The sequence below is a fragment of the Pleurodeles waltl genome, chromosome 5, assembly GCF_031143425.1.
Source record: "Pleurodeles waltl isolate 20211129_DDA chromosome 5, aPleWal1.hap1.20221129, whole genome shotgun sequence".
NCBI classification, from domain to species: Eukaryota; Metazoa; Chordata; class Amphibia; order Caudata; family Salamandridae; genus Pleurodeles; species Pleurodeles waltl.
This window is the reverse complement of record NC_090444.1, coordinates 775,542,419-775,561,160: the sequence shown is the minus strand read 5'-3', so window position 1 is coordinate 775,561,160 and position 18,742 is coordinate 775,542,419. Positions and strand designations below refer to the sequence as shown.

The 18,742-nt window shown below is 41.8% G+C and overlaps 1 protein-coding gene across 2 annotated transcripts in view; it reads left to right on the top strand.

Moving 5' to 3' along the window:
- MGME1 (mitochondrial genome maintenance exonuclease 1) overlaps positions 1-18,742 on the top strand; it is a 162,872-nt gene that overhangs the window by 29,284 nt on the left and 114,846 nt on the right. The gene's annotated exons all lie outside the window — the stretch shown is intronic.

Here is an 18,742-nt window from a genome sequence, read left to right as displayed (position 1 = left end):
ACTGGTGATTCCTGAGGGTGGTAGTAGCCACTTCCACCCCATTGAGATGAATGGGATCCTTGCCACTGGCCCAAGGAAGACATGTGTAAGTCACACCACATTGGTTGACTGGTTTGTCTCCCCAGATCAGTATGGGCTAAGAAAAACAAGGAGGATAAGGGTGGTCCCTGGGAAGGTCACAGAGAGACCTGTAGCCATAGTGCCCCAAGAAAGGGATGGTACCCTCAGCTGGTGTAATGTAGTGGTCATTTTTGACCTTCCCTTCGATTGTATCCTAGGCAGTGACCTCCCAGAGGCCGGTCTGGTTCCAGTAAGGGGGTAGTCCACAGTTGGCACAACTGAGGCTTCACCTGCCCCAGAGGGACTCCTGAGCCGTCAGGCAGGAGGATGCTCCCCGGAACTAACAGAATGGAGAGTGGAAGAAGGGTGTCTGCCACAAGATGTGGTAAACCCCCACCCTAAACATCGAGAGGTCCCACAAACCCACAATTGCTCTTAAAGCAGCCCACCCACATGTCAGTGGAGAGCTTAGGACATGGTATTGGATTCTGACAGCTGTCAGTAGTCACTACTGGGTGCTGGCCTTCATTGCAGCAATGTACTTGGCATGGGAGGCAGGCCCCATAGCCAAAACCAAGTTAGAGTCCCTGATCCTGCTGATCATGGCAGGGTTACTCAAATGTTGGATGACCTCTGTGGGTAAGCTAGTAATGGCCCTAGCAAGGATAGGGATAGAAGAGGTGTGGCACCTCAATACCTAAGGTATAGTAGGAGAAAGAAAAATACGTCTCCCCAAGCCCTTTGTCCACTGTCTGAAAGAAATACTTATCTTTCCACTGGAGAGCCATTAACAGTTGAGGGACACTGAACACTGGCACACTTGGCTTAGGCAGAAAAATGACACCTTTCCTAAAGTGCAGTTTTCAAAACAGTAATATAAAATCCGACTTTACCATTGAGCTGAATTTTCAATTACTATTAAAATGAGTCAATACATATTTTTTCTAGATATTCCCAATCTGAAGTTATGTATTATAAGGCATTATTATGTAACCAAGTGCTTTTCAATGAGAAAGCCAGCCCTACAACAGTAAAAAACAAATCATGAGGTTTTTCAATGCCAGAACATATAAAACATGAATACACAGGTCCTAAATACTGTGCACCTTCCTGTATGGGCTTAGGGATGACCCATTAGTATTAAAAAAGGAAGACTTAGTCCTGTCAAAAGGTTTATTTAGCTAGGTCAAAGAGGCAGGTTTAAAACTGCCTACCCAGCCTGAAGGGGCAGGCTTGGAGAATGGTTTGCATTGTCCCACTTAGTACTGACACAATATGTGCTACATTCCACTAGTGACAAATAACTTACAGGCCCTGGGTACACTTTTATCCATATAATAGGGACTTATAGGTTAGTTGAATATGCCAGAGTGTAGCCATTTTTGACTTGTTTAGGGGTCAGAGCACATGACCTGGGGCCTGATTAGTAGTGTCCTCGTGCACAAAGTAAAAAAAAAAAAAAAAACAGCACCATCGGACCAGAAAAAATGGGGGTGACCAAAGCAAGTGAGGCATTTTCTTGCAGTCAACATAATAAATAGTGAAGTCAGTTAAATAAGCCTTTTGAAGACAATAGAATGAAACCATGAAGGTTTCATAAGTAATTAAAGTTCATTACAGGGGACAAAATATGGTTAGTCTCAAAATCAATCTAAAAGCATTATACATTTTATATAGGTAATTACTGTGAGGCTAAATAAAATTGCAGAAATCAGTTGCAGTAACATAAGGCTGGTATTTAAGCTAATAGATGTAGCATGAGGATAGGCTCTCTCAAGTAGAATGTGCACGTTATTCCAAGTCCACAGCATGCAATAAATCAATAAAAGTCTACTCTGTAAGAATCAGGAAAGCAATACCGTCTTCAAAATGAGCATTCTATATAGGAAAATACACCGTGAAAATCGCAGTCAATATAGTAGGCTTATCAAATCACAATACAGAATAAAATGCAACATTGGCTAGCACCGTTGTAACACCATTTCTTATATGAATAATAAATAGACACCGTCTGACCTATGTCATCAGATGTGACAGAACAGTTCTAGTACTTGCAAAACAATGACGAACTTATAAAATGAAAAGGTGCACTGAGGTCGGAGCGGAAGAACAGAAGAAGCAGCAACATTTGAGCTTACAAAAGACATTTCCATTTATAAGTAGCAAGCATGGTTACAAAACGTATTATATTTAATCATTGTTCAATGCACATTTTGCTGCATGTGGGGTCAGTGAGAAATGAAAACATGATAATGTATAGGATTCAAGATGGACTGTAGGCCTAATTTGGCCAAGCTAAATAAAACACAGCTCTGTAAAGTACAGCAAACTTGTTTTGATTGCAAATCATTCATGTCATTAAACAGTCAATATTTAATAATTAGCAGTCCGCTCTAACAAGTGTTCCTCGTGGCATTACATGCAGCGGGCATCCGTGGAAGTGAACACTTATCTTGCCTGCTTAGGCCCTCCTTTTATGGGTCCTATTGGCAACCCCAGGTTCAATAAAAGAGGCAGTGAGTTGAATATTAGGGAAAGGTTGCATGACTTTTGGAAAAAAAGCCTTTTCAGAACAGTGACAATGTAACATTTTTTGTGAATCTCAAAATTGCTAATCCTGGAGGGTCTGCAGAGAAGGGAATATCCAGCATGGGAGAGGACATCAGGAAATATCGCACACAAATGATGTGACACTGCAGTGAGTGCTCACCTAAGAAGTGCCTTGGAAAGAGAAACTAGCAAGAAATTGAAACTAGAGGAGTGCTCTACCACGCAATCATAATCCGCTCTAAACCATACACAATAGGAATCTAATCCTACAAATACTAGTACACATGGAGCTATTTTTGTGGGGAAGGTGAGGGACAACATGCAGACCCTCCCATGGCAGTTAAGTCGTAGACTCATGTAAAACAAAAGGATTTAGGGCCAGATGTAGGAAGCCGTTTGCATGGTGCAAACTGCGAAAATCGCAGTTTGCGCCTCGCAAATAGGAAGGGGTGTTCCCTTCCTATTTGCGACTCGCATCGCAATGCAGAATTGCTTTGTGACCGCGAATGCGGTCGCAAAGCAATTCACAGTTACCACCAGTGTCACACTGGTGGTAACTCATTCGCAAAAGGGAAGGGGTCCCCAGGGGACCCCTTCCCCTTTGTGAATGTTGCCAAAAAGGTTTTTTCAGAACAGGCAGTGGTCCAATGGACCACTGCCTACACTGAAAAAGCGAAACCAAATGGTTTCGTTATTTTTTTTATTTTGCAACTCGTTTTCCTTTAAGGAAAACGGGCTGCAAAATAAATAAAAAACTGCTTTATTGAAAAAGCAGTCACAGATATGGAGGTCTGCTGACTTCAGCAGACCACCTACCCTGTGAGTGCAGGGACTCGTTATGGGGTCACAAAATGCGACCCACCTCATTAATATTTATGAGGTGGGTCTTTGCGACCCCATAGCGGGTCGTGGACGGTGTCTGAGACACCGTTCTCCATCAGGATTTGCGATTCTGAAATTGCGAGTCGCACCGACTCGCAATTTCAGAATCGCAAATCCTGACTTTGCTACATCTGGCCCTAATTCCCTTCGAATTTGAAAGTTACAAAAAGGATACTATAATTGGAAAAAAACAAACATTAAGCAAGAACTTATAATATGCTCAGTTTAAACAAAACAGGATTAGGTAGAGGTATATAAGCAATATGAAAAGTGTATGTACTTCACTCATATTATTAGGAACCCTACCTGTCGGGGAGAAGAGGGAAGATGAGCAAGAAAATAATTTGAAAGTATATCTAACTTGTGGCTGTATTGGAAGAGCAATGACACCTACTGGGTAGGCACATTAAACAGGAAGAGTCTTAGAAATTATAAACAATTCAGAGATTCACAAGGTCCTAATGGGCTGACAGAAATTCTATAAAACATTTTCCTTGATGTTGGTGCGCCTCTTTCCCACCCCAACTGAATTTGTAAACTTTGCAGGTTTCACCTGTGATAGCTGAGACAACATACAGTATTCCCTAAACCAAGTAGAGCTATATTACTCTTTGTGACATACGTGCCAGTAGTCATAATGAAGTGTGATGCCATATGGTTCATTATTGCTTGGCTCTTGTCAAGGTAAGTAGAGAAGGACCAGTGGGAGTTTGTCAATGGTCAAGTAATATCAAGAGGATCACTCACATTTCCAATTAAACCTGCATTGAAAACTTAGGTGCTTTCATTTTGCTAAAATAAAGATTAAATGGGGTGGGTGGGGATCTGCTACTTTCTCCAGAATGTTCTTCTATGGTATGGACTAATTATATGTTGACTTATTTACGGTCAGACAACATCTAAGATTGTGTTTACTGGCTACTATTGAATGCGTTGCATCTTCTGAAAGGGAGCAGACAAAACTGTGTTGCATATAGAACCATATGCATCTCTGGTAAAGTGCAATTAGATTGTTAAAGAGAATGAAGTTGGGATATGGAATGCAAGCACTAATTATTAAATGGAATGTGCCCTTTCAAAAGGGCAAAGAACAGTGGCAAATTACACTGATATGTATATAACTGGCTGCTTAAGTGACCTATATAGGGTAAGTTTCCCTTGCCTTATATCTAAAATATTAGGTGGTTTTAATTAACGTTTTGTTCATGGCTCAGTGGAGTTGTGACATTCAAAATGGATGTGCTATTCTGTATAAATTTAACGCATTGCCAGTTAAAATATCCAAATGGGCCATGCAGATATTTCTTACTGCACAACATACATGTGGCTGTTGGTTTTGATTGTGACTGAGGGGTCTGTGCATAGGACACACTATGTAATTTGGTCCCCTACTTGATTGCTTAGTAGAAATGTGTATGTATTGTCCCCTTTGATGGAATCAAAGGCGTGTTCCAGGCATGGCAAATTAGGCTATCTGTCTCTCACATTTGCCTGTATGCAATAAAACTTTATCAGGTTAAAGATGTGTTTCTACCAGGGATAAACCGTTTCTGATCAGGATGTACCAGTTCTGATATCATCATGGGCAACTTCTCTTCCCAAAAGGAATTAGTGGTGGATTATTATAGGGAAATATGAGTACAGTATTAGTATTATTATGAGTTAATTTGAGCAGAGGATATGTGAGTTTGTTAGTTGGACTGACTAGACTGACTGAATAGAGTAATGGAGGGATAGAGGAGGGAAGAATCCAGAAGTGTTAATTGGGAGTTTATAGTAATAGGATGAGTAAAGGAGAGATGGATGGAGGAGGGAAGAGTCTGTGGAAAGGGTTAAAGAGATCATAGTAGCAGGAGGGGTTTTGGATGAGTCAAAGGTAAGATAAATGAGGGAGAGTTTAGTAGGATTGTTTGGGAGATCATGGTAGTAAACTGAGGTTTGGGGTGAGCTAGATGTGGTAGAGGAGGGAACAGCTTAGGCATCTTCATTTGAAGATGAAAGTAGTAGAATGGGTTTGGGATAAGTCAGAGTGGGGTGGAGGATAGATTGATAGAGACATAGAGGAGTCTGAGTAAAGCTTACGAGAGAGTACATTCATATACATATATATATATTTTTTATATATATATATATACATTTTTTATTAATATATTTTTTTATTTTTTCTATTCATTAATATATTTTTTTAACTTTAATTATTTATAATTTGAATTTTATTGATAGATTTTATTTATTTTTATTTCATTTTTCTCTAGTACAGTAGAACTAGAGTAATCAATGCATAACTACATAGTAAGGGAATATATGTGCAAGAAATATAATAATGGGTATAATAATATATGAGAAGAAAAGTAGTATTGTATAAACACAGACTTTCAAGATTTGTAATATTTGGAGTTAATAAGTGTACTTTTCTAACAGTTATCTTTCCTCAATTTTTGAATAGTGAAATGCTTCTGATAATAAAATATTTGATCAGTGTGATATAAAAACGAAAGCAGAGATTCATAGGTATCTAATATAACAACTTATCTTGGAGCTATGCAATCACCTATGAACATGTTAAGCATAGAATAATATACACAGACATATGTGTGTATATACGCACACACACGTGTGTATATATATATATATACACACACACACACACATATATATATATATATATATATATATATATATATATATATATATATATTTACATATATATATTTAACAGTGAGTAAATATACATTTGTTAAACAGGCTCAAAGAGTATGTGTATGGTGGTTATGAAGGAAAGAGACAACTCTTGAATAGTCTTCTGAAGGCAAGATATTCATCCGTGGATCTTATATTTGGGGGTAATGGAATTCCATGGTTTGGCTGCTTGGACGGAGAAGGATGTAGCACCTATTGTCTTTTTCTTGCATTGTGGCGTTCTAAGGCGTGGTGCCAATCTTGAGTGGAGGTTTCTTTGTTGAATGTATTTGGTTTATTTTGTTTCTGATCAAAAGCAGTCCTGTTCTATGTATAGCTTTGTGGGTGATACAAAGCAGCTTGAAGGTGGATCTTCTGGCAACGGGTAACCAGTGTAGTGCTCTCAAGGCAGGTGAGATGTGGGCTAGAGGCTTTACATGTAATGATAGCCTGGCAGTGGAGTTCTGAATATGCTGTAGTTTTTTCATAATAGATAGAGATGATCCATGGTAGAGGCCATTGGCATAATCCAGTTTGGATAGTACAAGAGAGATAGTAGCCTGTACCTTGTGTGGACATCCGAGGTGGGGAAGATGCGCTGCAGAGTCTTCAAAGTGATGAAGCTTGATTGTGCTAATTTGTCCACTTGGGCATTAATTGCTAACTTGGAGTCCATGGTAATTCCAAGGTTTTTAACTTCCTTGGATACTTGAGGAGGTGGTCTGAGATCGTCAGGCCAGGCGCACAGTGGGTCATCATTTTTCCAGTCACCACATGTGAGCATTTCCGTTTTGGAAGCATTTAGTTTGAGATGGCTCCAAGTCATCCACTGATCAACGGCTCTGAGACAACTGAAGATTTGTGAGTTTTTAATTTGGCCCCCTTCTGTGTCTATACCAGCTCTTTGCGTGTATTGCTGTCAGTCAAGATAGGGGTCTATTTACTCTGCAGTTGTAATCCAGGCCAGTAAGCACCCTGCCTTATCGTTATTCCGTGAGTTTGGGGTCGATACTGTGCATGCAGTTGACATGTAGTAATCAGTCCTGTGGGTAGTGAAATGGGAGGGCTGTCAAATACGTAGCATGCTCGTTTAACGACTGGAGCGTTCTTGATCATACCACTCTGTTGAGGCTGGCGTGCAGCTTATGAGGGGGTGAGTAGAATGATTATTCCCTTTGGAATACAACCCCACACATCCAGTGGCTGCTAGTGAGACAACCAGAACGGCAACATTATGAGCTACTTGCATGTCCGAGAGAGAGGGGATGAAATAGTCCGAGGTGCTGCCACAACACTGTTAAAGTCCTCTTCTAATAGCCAAGGCGTATCCACCAATGTCATCAACTTCTCCAAGGGACTATAGAAAAAGTGCCTACCCCCCATTGGGGATAGGATGACCACCTGGCAAGAAGGCAAATTCTGGACATTGAGAGTAAAAAATCAGGACAAAGGATCAAAATTCAGGAATAAAATTCAGGAAAAAAGGCCTTTTTTACGGAGACATCTGAGGAGGCTGCACGATTATAAAACAGAAAGCTGACCAAAGTACAAGTCAAAATAGGTTTATGTTCTTTATTTGTATTACACATTGGACTACTGAGCAGACATTCACTTATAGCTGGACGTATTCATCAATTAAAAAACTAGCAAACATATACACCCCCAGCAGAATTTGACAGCTGGCCATAAATGATAGTGCTAGAAGCACCACTGCGTTACTGAGCGTAGACTTAGTTCACAGGCTGTTGCACTACTAGAGAGTGTGAAACTGAGAAAGAAAGGATATGAGAAGTATATGTACAGAGATGGAAAGATAGAATGTTGGAACAATGAGGTTGAACAGTGAGAGAAGTGGAAATCAAGCGAGGGTCGGCCAGCTGAGAGAAAGAAACAACAGATGAAGAATGAGAGACAAGAGTGAGATGGGGCACAGAAAGTGGTGAAAAAAGTTAAAGAAATATGACAGTTAAAGAAGGCTTACCTGTGGTTGTCTTGCCCCATCTTGTCTTTGCCCCCCGTGGAGCATAGCCTGCTTACCATCTCTCTCATTAGCTAGCTTCTATTTAGCAATTGATCACTTGTAGGGAACCTTACAAGTGCATGTGTTTTTCAGCACCCTCCTTCTCACCTCTTGTGTGCGTGCCCCAAATTCACACCCCTCTGCTGTATTTCTTTCTTCTGTACTTCTCACCCACCCTCCTCCCACTCACTTTTGTTCTCACTCTTATGTGCTTCTCCACCCCTGTTTGTGATGCTGTAACTTAAGGGTTTTTCTCGCTTTCTTAAATGTTTCTCTCCGTTGCGTTCTGTGTTCTTCTTTACCCCATCGCCCTATGTGTTGTTTTTCACTCCTTGTGTGCTTCTTCCTCGTCTCCCAGTGTTGCTTACTCACTCCTGTGTTTGATGCTTCCACTTCCTCAGCACCATTCTCTCCTCTGTTTTCCCAAACACATGCAATCCTTTTATAAACATCCCCCATAAAAAGTGATCCACATTTGCAGATTGCAACATTTTCTAAAGCATTACTTGGTTAGTAACAAGTGATTAGTTTGGGAGAGCATTGTGGTAAATTGTCTTTTATACCATTTAGGCCAATAACATTGGATAGTACTGAACACTCCCTTTTCCACTGCTTCTCGCATGCTGGCCTACTGACACTCATCTGCGGGACCATGACTCTCACTTTGGATTTGATTTCCTTCAAATACGTGTGTCCTCCCTCTGCTCGAAAGTCCTAAAGCTCCTGTTCATTCTTGGGGATCTCCACTGTTCACTGACCTACAGGCCCCAGAAGATGACGTTCACCCATAGGACTGAATTTCACTTTGAAGTACCTAAGACAGTAAGGTTCTTGCTCATCATCAGTTGGTCCTAAACCTACGCACTCATCATCAGGACCCTAACTTCCTGGTCACTTACATGCCCACAAACTACATGCTGACACAATTTACTCGAAGCCTCAACATAGTGTCCAGGTTTACCTTTGCTCACTTCCCAGATATTGACTGAAATGTCTCTTCACTGCATGAAAATACCTTTTGCTCATTCTCAAGTCCAGCAATGCTGTGGAGGCTTTCCTTTCTGAAGGAGCTGTGCCATATGCTAGGTTCTGTCATCAGCCCCTTACAGCTGGTTGCCTGCAGTTGAAAGCTTCCCAAGACTCCTTTTCAAGTCAATGGAGCCAATGAGAGTGACATAGAGTGACACTGGTCATCTTTGCACTTAGAGGTCTGCAACAAGCTACACAAAAACCTACTAATTACACTCAGATAATGCAGCAATGCAATGCAGCAACTTTACTCGCTACAAAGGTTGCCTAGGACAGAAGGGAGGTGCCTCCCCCACCGCCCACAGGAACTGAATGGCCCTATATTATCAAATCAAATCAAATCATTAACATTTATAAAGCGCGCTACTCACCCGTGCGGGTCTCAAGGCGCTAGGGGGGAAAGGGGGGGTTATCGCTGCTCGAACAGCCAAGTCTTTAGGAGTCTCCGGAAAGCGGAGTGGTCCTGGGTGGTCCTGAGGCTGGTGGGGAGGGAGTTCCAGGTCTTGGCCGCCAGGAAGGAGAAAGATCTCCCACCCGCCGTGGAGCGGCGGGTGCGAGGGACGGCAGCAAGTGCGAGGCCAGCGGAGCGGAGGGGGCGGGTGGGGACGTAGAAGCTGAGGCGTCTGTTGAGGTATTCCGGTCCCTTGTTGTGGAGGGCTTTGTGTGCGTGGGTGAGAAGACGGAAGGTGATCCTTTTGGTCCTTTTTTACACCACTGCAATGCCCTTAGCTGCCAAAAAGATTGACAGAATGTAACCAGCATGGCATAGAGACACCTAGCAGCTAGGAAAGAGAGTGTAACCCGGTGTGCCTTCTTGTCATCCCTCTTGCTATACTTCCATCATCCTCAGCAATCAGTGTCTCTTGGCAGCACTTTATGGTAAGATTGTTTTCAGTTCTCAAGATTAGTCATCTCAAGAGTGAGGCTGGTAAGCCTGGTCTTGCTAACTTAAAGAAGTTCTTCTAGCACACATTGCCCGTGACTTTGCAAAAAAAAAAGGAACAATACAGTGCATAGCACTGCCTTGCATTACCTTCTGTCAGGTAGGCATTATATGGGCAGTGCAGAGGCGTTCCCGTGCATCCACCTGTGTATTTTGATGTAAATCCTTATTTACAAGACTTGTAAAATGGGTTTATGCCAAAATGGTGTGCCTGTCTGGGGCTGGTTTAACGAGGAGAAATATCTTATTTTTCCTTGTTGCTTCATCTTTGCAAGTGTGCTGCATTTTGCAGCACAATGGCAAAGAGGATTGTGCCTCATAGGATAGTTTTCTTTTCCTGCTCAAAAAACGTACCTGACCACGTTTTGGCACTCAGCAGCCGCAACTGTGCCAGTGCTAGGGGAGAGCATAACTGAACCATATCTTTAAAAAAAACTATATCTTCAACTCTTTCCGTTTCACGCAATGCAATGCAGCAACTTCACTCGCTCCACTGTGTTGCATGCATTATTGGTAAATATGCTCCTCAATGATTTGGCACAGGTGTCCAGAAATACACTTTGTCTTGGACCTTGTACAGCGTTCTGTTGCCCTTTGACTAGGGTCACACTAGAAATAAGGGTCATGCCATAGAAATAACATTTACATAGAGACAACAGAAAATTACTGTTTGTTAAGAAAAAGCCATTTTTTCAAATAATGAGGGAAAATTCCATTCAAGACTCCAGCACAAGACATTTGTCTGGCAGGTTATAGTTTGGCTCTAGAAGATTTTGGGATTCTTCGTGCACAGGTGTCCTAATTGTCCTTTTCGTTCTGCATTAACTAGAAATGTTCAAATAAAAATTGTACTGAAACAGGGATTAGAATACAATGAAATGCCTCCTTTCATAGGCCGAGCCTTCCCACCATTCCACTCCACAATCAGCTCCTGAAGTGCTTTTGCCTTATGGCCTGGGGCACTGCACAGGCTGCAGGAATGATAGCAACTCCCCTGGCAGGGCCAGCTTTAGTGCTGGTTGCACCTGGTGCCACAATCTTTGTTTACACCGCCCCCACAAAGACCTGTTTCTCCAAGGATTCCCCAGTACCACATTCAGTGTGCCCTTCATCTCTCAGTAGACCCGCTCCTGTTTTTATTTAATTTCATTTATGGTGCTACTCATCCCAATTTAGGGTGTCAAGAGCACTTCACATCACGCACATATTATATGGAGGCAGTGACTCAAATGTGTAAATCAATGTATAAGAAACGTTACTTAAGACAATGAGGGCTGCAAGGTGTAGTAATTACATGCCATTTATACTGGTAGGAATTATATGCAGGGCCACTGGAATTATGCAGCAGAGGAGCACCAATTTATGTGGCAGGGTTGACTGAGTTATGTGTCAAAAGGCAAATTATACGGCATAATGCTGCACACCTTTTGAACGTATTACTTCATTCCTTTTTTAATGTTAATACATGCTAATTCTGTATGACCTTATTAGTAACCTTTGTAAAGGGCCTCCCATTGCAAGTGAATACAAGTTACCACTTCTTTAGTAACTCTTGATCCATTTGAGCTAGAAATTCTTTTTGCTAAAATCTGCAGATTATGGAACAGATTTTGGATTATGTGGCTAAAGCTGCAAATCAATAAATATGTGGAAAAAAGCAGCAGCTGCATCATTCCAGTGGCCCTGTTTGTTAGGAGTGCTTGGCTTGGAGAAATACAAAATCAGGGTTTAAAACTTAACATAGTGGTGGGAGTTGTCCTTCCTTTAAAAGCATAGGCATTATTATCCTAAGGAACCCACTATACTAGCTACATACAAACACTTCTTTGATCTGCATGTTACACATTGTGCTTTGTAAGAGACACATTAAACCTCTGGTCTACCTTATGATGAGTCAAACCTGGGATTAGCCAAACTCTGATATCTCTCCAAAAGATATATTAATCAACAGTTAAATTGAAATTTTTATGACGGCTTGATAATTGCTGGCAGGCAAAGAACTCAGAAGTCTTTTCAATTAGCCCTTTTGGATATATTTAAAAATGCAGCACACTTGGAACCTCCCCCTAAGCAGGACTCCTGTTTCCGGGGCCCTGGCCACTCAACAAGAGCAGAATGACATGACTTAGGCTGATGCAGAAGCAGACGCACCACACAGTGTAACTGCAGCATGACCCATTGTCATTCTGTATGTGAAAATCTGCCGCAGACAAAATGACAATGGGTCAATTGACAGTCTTTGCAAGGTCGAGGAGGGGCTGCTGAAGCATCTTCAGTTCAAAAAAGTGCGAACTGGCCCCAACAATGAGTGCATTAAAATTATTTCTGCTTCTCACATAGGGGGCACAGATTGCTGCCATCCTCAGAATTTCGCATCAGTAAAAGCAATTATGACAGACAATGAATTTAACACCATAATAACGGACAGTCCGTGAAATTTACGGACAGATGGTCACCCTAGCTGGCACTATGGGGCTACTGTCAAGCCATCTGTTGAGCAACAGATATTGTCCCTTTATATCGAGTTGGGTTTCCTCAGGTTCGAATGGCATCCCTGCTTTCAGCCAGTTTACCTCCCCCTGTCTTTGCCTAGGAAGTAGCATAGTAAAGCTATCCCTTACATTTCCACTTTAGTTTAAGCCCTCATTGGCCATAAAATGTATTTCTTGCAGGAATGCTATTCGCAACTCCTGTCTTTTTAGTTGGGAGTGGAATTTATATAGGTTATCTATTGTCCTCGTATCTCTAATGTTCCATGTGGCTATAACAAACCTATCTTTTTGTCCCATTGGTATTAGTTGTTAGTGTATGTAGTAAACCTGGGACAGTATGTGGCGGTCCCGTCCGGACGCGCTGCAGTTCTGCCTCCGCTTCCGCCTCCCTCTAGGCACTTCCCAGATGCATGATGCCCCCTTACCCCTCCCCCAATTCCTGGTTAACTGCAGAACAGTTGTGCGTCCGACAAACCTTAATAGCGTTCTCTGTCGAATATAACTGGGATGTGACAAAGTTTATGGGTAATTTACTGCTGTGACACTTGCTTTTGAGGGGTGGTGGAATAGCTGCCTATTGCCCAATGTATTTGGACCTACTTGTGTCTTCTGCCTGTCAGCTGTATGTTTACCAGAGAAGAGCACCCATCTGTGTGGGGGATTTCGGCATATGCAAGGATAGTAGTGGATGCCAACCGGGGAACTGCGGCCTGTCCCTGGGACCCATTACTAATTAGCTCCTACTCTGATCGCACCTTCCTGTGAGTCTTCTTTCTCCAGTGATGCGTCCACTCAGGCTTCCCGAGGCTGAGCTTGTGTCCTGGGGTTTCTGCCAAGCATCTTGTGTCGGCCTGTTGCTATGTTTTATGCATATATTAGCTGTGTTATCAACCCAAGGTGAGTCACTGTGCTCCGCGCACTCAAGTTCTGAATAAACAGTTAAGAAAGGACAAACCTAGTGAATGAGTTTTAGGGCAGACTAAGGAATTTAAATAATATATTACAAAAATTCAAAGGGGACAATATAGAATAAATTAGAAAGCAGATGCATACAATTATTGCTATAAACGACATCAGTGCAGAAAAATGACAAAATCAAAGGAAAATGCTAACCCCCAAATGTGCAGCAAAATCAGTAAGGAAACAGACAGCCTCCCTAGTAGCATGGCAGAGTCATCAGGCTCACCCACCAAACAAAGGGTTTACATAGGAAATCTCATAGGAATACATTGAGTGCCAATTCATCATGGTTTGAGCAAAAATCTGTTATGTTGTGTTGATTTGTATAGTGCACTAATGACCCGAGCAGGTATCCAGTCCAGGCACTTGGGCAGATGTGTACGTGTGTTGTCCCCAAAGTGCTTTTACAAAGAACCAGATCTTCAGCTTCTTGCTAAAGTCAAGATGTGAGGAGGAAACTGAGTGTTGCAGAAGGTCATTCTATGTCTTGGCTGCGATGTAGGAGAATGACTAAACTCTAGTTTCTAGTTTTGCTTTTGCAGATAAGGGGAGTGTGTGCGAGGAAGAGTGAGGCAGAGCCTAGCTGTCTGGTGGGTTGGTGAAAGTGTATCCGGCATTTCAGGTATTCTAGTCCTATGTTGTGCAGGGCTTTGTATGTGTGCATGAGAAGTTTGAATTGGCTGCACTTGTGAATGGGGAGCCAATGAAGCTTCCTGAGGTATGGTGTGATAGTGGTGCGGCGTGTCAAGTTGAGTACAAGTCTTACAATTGTGTTCTGGATGGTCTAGAGTATGAGTAGGAGTTGTTTGGAGATTCTGGCATAGGGAGTGTTGCTGGAGTCCAGCCTTCTAGTGATGAGTGCCTGCTTGACCGTTCATCTAGTGTTCGGAGGCAACCATTTGAAGATCTTACGCAGCATGCCTAGGTTGTGGAAGCAGGAGGTGCACACTACCTTGACTTGAGCTGTCACGTTCAGCTTGTCGTCTAGGATGATCCCTAAATTTCTTGTATGGTCTGTGGGTGTTGGTCCTAACTCTGACAGCCACCAGGTGGAGCCCTATGTGAATGTCTTGTTGGCACAGACCAGTACTTCTGTCTTGTCCAAGCTGAGCTTCAGGCAGTTGGTCTGCATCGAGTCTGCTACCACGGTCATGCAGGTGGTGAAGTTGGTTCTGGTAGTGATTGTTTTGTCCGTCAGGAAGAGGATGATTTGGGTGTCATCAGGGTAGGGGATGACGGTGACGTCTTGTGATCGGATGATGTTGGTGAGCAGTGTCATGTATTTGTTGAAATGGGTGGGGCTAAGGGACGATCCCTGCGGAACTCTGCAAATCAGGTTTTGGTCTCTGATGAGAATGGTGGCAGCCTGACTCTTTAGATTCTTCCCATGAGGAAGGAACAGATCCTTTTGAGAGTCGATCTTTGTATGCCAGTCTTGTGGAGTCTTCTGATGAAAGTGTTGTGGGAGACAGTGTCGAAGGCTGCCGAGAGTTCGGTCAGGATATGAGCCCACTGTTTCTCCTCAGTCTAGGATGATCCGAATGTTGTCGACGGCCGCGATGATTGCTGTTTCGGTGCTATGGTTATTTCTTAATCCTGATTGAGTGTTGTCTAAAAGATAGTGAAGCTCCAGGTGGGTTGTGAATTGCTTGTTAATGGCCTTCTCAATCACGTGGGCTAAATAGGGAAACAGGGAAATGAGTCAGAAGTTGCTCAGCTGATTTGGGTTGGCTGTGGCCTTCCTGAGGAGGGCTTTGATTTCTGCAAGTTTCCATTCATCTGGGAAAGTGACTGACGTAATGAAAGTGTTGATAATGTGGGTCAAGGTGGTGCTGATTAGTGATCTTCCAATGTTGCAGACGTGGTGGGGCATGGGTCCATTGGGGCCCCTGATTGAATAGTCTGCATGATTGCCACAGTATCATTTCTGGTGAGTGTTGTTTATTTAGTCAGGTGGCTGTCTTGGTTAATGGTGGGTAAGTTAAAATACAAATTTTAGCAAATCAGAGCACAGAAATTTAGAGTGCTACACAGTGGTAAGACTGTAAACACTAACCCACTACTGAATATTGGTTCATTCCCCTCTGACCTAATGTCATCCGAAGATGTTAGAACAAATTAGTTACAGAATCAGCAGTGAACCATTATGAATGAATGCTATACCACCTGCAAGCTGAAGCATCAGGACCCTGAAGAGTGATACAGTATTGGGCCCAAGTTAGAGAAATTAATTCAAGAGCAGTGTCAATAGGGCATAGTGTGTGCAGCAGAAATAGTAAACCGTGAATGTGATGTCCATTTTGAGCTAGATGGGCTCAAAGCCTTGCTGAGGCCTAATGAGCATAAGTCAGTAATGCATACTTTAACAAGGCATATCACATTGTTTCAAAGGCAGTATTATTGTATCAGTGTACTCATGTGAATTCAAATGTAGAACCACATTCTGTATGTTGTTAATGCACAAATGATATGAAATGCACAAAAATGTCTACAAACTCCCCCGATTTATTCTATAATCACTTGCACCCACAATTATCAATAATACTATCTGCATCACTTTCTGCCTCTTGCACCTAGATTGTTCTTTCACATAGGTTCTCATTATGCTAATGAGGCTACTGAATTTGGGCAGCAGAATCGCACAGATTGTGGGGTACTAAGTACAGTTCCACACCATGTGACGCCTGTCTGCCTAATCCGGGTTTTCCGGCTAACTGGCATTGCCTCTTCTCCACCTGAGAGCAGGGATGATTGTGGCAACCAGCCGCATGACAAGGAAGACTCCTCAGGGGAATCGTGGTCGATCAGATCCCGTCCCTTTCTCTAAGATACATTAGTCTCACACAGGCACAGACAACAGGCAGAATATAGTTCAATAAGGGTTTATTGAAGTAACTGCATCTTAGATAAAATGGCATGTATTGCAATAACTAGGATGATAAAACACAATAAAAGCAAGAGGGTGACAAGGAGAGTGAAACATAAAAACAGTCCCCCATACTGCAACTAGGAGTGATATATACATAATCCGCCCTTCAGGTATCCCCCTGGGAAACAATCATTCCTCAAGCCCGAGTAAAGAAGCCCGTAGCCTAGAAAGACACAGTCCCCATGTATGTCAGGGGTTCGGCAGTCTAAGCAAGCAGCTGTAGGGAGGCAATCAGCAGTCAGCATGTAATCGTGGTCAGCTGGCTGGAATTACCCTCTAATGTGTATGGGAAAAAGTAGTGTTTTTATAATAAAACAGTTGACATTCTAAGAAATGGTCCCCATGCATGAGTGTGTGTGTTTCTGTGAATGTTGGAGACACAACGTACCACTTTGCCAGAAACCTTAACTGACTGTGGCCTTGAAGAAAGCACAAAGTGAAATGAATGTCCTACTGAGAATGCATTGCTTTCCTAGGCGAAAGAACAATTAGATAGAAATAAAACAACACTGCAAATGTGGCTATTACAAAAAAAAAGTAAAGCAATGCTGAATAAAATGTAAGTGGGCTAAAGTGCACAACTGAAGGCCTAGTTTGCTAAAATAACTTGTCTGAAATATAGCTATGTTACCTATACAACAGTTCCAATATTAATAATTGATTATAAAGTTGATCTCTGACATCATCTAATTCAAGTTGAATCCTCTTTCTTCTGGATAAAGACCTGTTTTCCATACACCCACATTTTGAGTATAATTATTCAGAAAATAGAAGAAGAGAAATAGAACAATTTCACAGATTGACACAGTGATCACAGGTGTTGATATGTTCCTTGCTAAAATCTTTTCCAATCTCACTAACACAAAATCTACTCATTCCCACAAGCCATACTCTTCTAAAGCCTTGATTGCACAAGAAATAGTAGTTAAATTAGTAGCACATGCCCATGTAAGCTTACTGTTATCCAGGATGAAGTTGCAGCCCTCTCATCTCAAAATCTTGCAAACACTGCCTTCCTTTGCAAGAAGAATATGTGGCGCTAAGCCTTTTTGCATACTCATCGCATGCATTGCTATTACTTCACTATTTGTGTTAGTGCACCAGAGGTATTAGAAGCAAGCTGATCCACACACCTAGATAATCTTCTAATTTTCACATAATTTATGGCGATACCTAAGGGTGTAATCTAGCACAATTTGTCCAAAACCATGTCTCACTCTGTTCAAGCCAACAGTATTGCCCATCTAATTTATATACAGACTCTCTGGAATACCAAAGCAAGATAGCAAGATCCCACCCAGTTACGAGGCACGTTGAAATAAGAAGTCCTACCACACTCGTAATAAGTCCCTCTAAGTACTGATTCTCATCCAAACAAGAATCACTAAAAACATAACTGCCTTCACACTCACTTTTTCCCACAACCACTACTCACTTTATCCCACTAACTGTATTAACCTAACTCGTCTAACTTCATGACTCATCATGCACAATTCACACTTTCTCTCATGTTTAATTCTCAACTTTGGATGTAAACTTGAAGTCCTAAATTATTCCTCAGGCTAAATCTATTCTCTGAGTTCACTCTCTTTCCTTCAAGTTTCGCAAACTTTTCATTCTCCTCTCATTATTATATTCTTTAATAAACTTACCCTCCTCTTTACTCAGACTGCACACATACTTCCCTTAAGTACTTTTGGTGTAAAGTTAGTTTGTGTAACTGTATTAGATCATTTCCTATAGGTTATTTGATTCCCAGAATCTTCAGAAACATGAAGGTCTTCCAGTGAAGCATTGAAATTCTTTCAAGTATAGTGACAGAAACTCTTGCTTATTAAATATATTAACAAGACCATTACAGTAAATGCTGTATGCCCCAGGCAGTTGAATGGTGGCTGTTTCACTTGCAGAAGAAGAGAGAAAAGCACAAACTAAACAGTTTTTAATCCTTATTATGTCTACATACTGATCCAACAGATTTGCAAAAATATTATCCCTAAAACTATTAACTAATCTTTCCTTTTATTTCAGTTATGTTCATCTCCTTGAGTGTACTATAGTTAATTCAACTAATGGGGAAGCATATCCAGCTGGAGAAATTAGACATAACAATAGGCCACTAAAAGCTATTCGTGAAACCATGCTAATAATTTGGGAACATCTGCTGTTTTGCCATTTCTTTATTGAGATCAAAAACA